This window comes from Chinchilla lanigera, unplaced genomic scaffold (genome assembly GCF_000276665.1).
Source record: "Chinchilla lanigera isolate Chin_1 unplaced genomic scaffold, ChiLan1.0 scaffold00159, whole genome shotgun sequence".
Lineage (NCBI taxonomy): Eukaryota > Metazoa > Chordata > Mammalia > Rodentia > Chinchillidae > Chinchilla > Chinchilla lanigera.
Window position 1 is genome coordinate 1,896,029 of NW_004955560.1, and position 1,611 is coordinate 1,897,639.

Genomic DNA, 1,611 nt, shown 5'->3' on the forward strand with positions numbered 1-1,611 from the left:
GTATTTGGTGCATGGATGTTTATGATTGTTATCTCATCCTCTTGCTTAGGAGGAGGAAGTGTAGTAAAAAATCCATATAAGCCAGGGAAGAAATGCCAGCCAAGGGACCCTTCCTAAGCAATGGCAGATCATGTGTAAGGACACCCAGGAGAAGCACAGGATCCTTAGGTTCTCCCAGTCTACACAGGATAAAGTCTGGGAAGAAGCAGTCCACAGTGAGGGGAACCAACAGAGTCTCTGCATCCCATCACTGAGTTTTGGAATCCTTGTTCTTCCATCATGTTTTACCTGGTGGAGAAAAACTGGGCCATAATAATGGAGAAGCAGCCAAGGTCAGGGACAAAAGCTCCATTGCTTCATTGCCCTGTGCACAGCTCAGTCCCCCACAACTGAATTCAGAAAATGGATTTTCCAAATGATGGGTGAATTGAATGCCTGAACAGGCTGGAAAACACCTGTGGAAATCTCTTTAGCAAATGTAACACATCTTTGGTTTCTTCACCAAAGTCAAAAGTGTCTGCAGCAAGAGTACACCAGGCATGATAGGAGATTTCATAAGTGGAAAATTTGAGGGAATAAGATGATCAAAGATAGCACATTCTCAACACTTTCTGTTCCTGCTCTGAGGCAAATATGTTATCCTGGTGCAAGACATTAATTCAAACTATGTAAGGATACAGACAGAGAACCTTACAGTACTCCACAAATAAATGACCTTTTCTGTAAGGCAGATTTCTTTATCATAAATTCTATTTGCCACCCACTTCATGCTACTAATAGGGTAAACAAGCAATATCTTGCCCCTTTCTTAATTAAGCCACAGAGGCAAAATATAACATCTCTGGTGGCCAGAGTAGAAAGAGGCAGAGAAAATTTCCCATCATATATACAGACAGTGCATCTTAGACTTCCTCCAGTGAAAGATTTGTTTGTTTTCCTTTTTCCTATCCAATGCAAATCAATGCTTTAAAAAATATAATATAAATGATTTCCTAAAAATTAAATTTAAGTCTTCACAGAACATAAGCTCACCTTTTTTCTTATTATATGCAATAGATATAGAACACCCTATTGAATCATGCTAAAAATTTCTAATGTTTGCTCTCTGAGCTCATCTTGTTACAGACCTGCATCATGGTCCATGGACCACTGGGGACTCTGTAGTGCACTTTGTGAATGTCATCAAACTGGGGGATATGTCATCAGAAAAGGGAACAGACCAAAGAAACAATAAAAACTGTTACAGCTGTGATACTAGAACTAGGGCAAGTTTATAGACACTATAGCTTATTTCCTTCATGTCCCAGTTGAAATATTTTACACAGAAAGGCCAATGTAGATGTTCCAAATTAGAAGGTGTAAAAAGAACATTAGAATCCAGGTTCCATGTGAAACCCACACGTTCACACCCAGGTCTAAACTGGTCACATGACTTTGTATTTAGGACTCAGTGGCCCAGGAATATGGCTAACACTGTCTTTATAAAATTATGTGGTAGTAAACCTAGTAACTAAATGCAAAAGTAAGAGCAGGGAAGAGGGAAAGAACAGTCAGGTAAACACATAGCAGATGTCCCATTTCTTTAAGTATATTTAAATAAAGTTTCCACAA

The 1,611-nt window shown here is 39.0% G+C and overlaps 1 protein-coding gene across 1 annotated transcript in view; it reads right to left on the reverse strand.

The window, feature by feature from the left end:
* LOC106147447 (kielin/chordin-like protein) overlaps positions 1 to 1,611 on the reverse strand; it is a 40,976-nt gene that overhangs the window by 8,904 nt on the left and 30,461 nt on the right. The gene's annotated exons all lie outside the window — the stretch shown is intronic.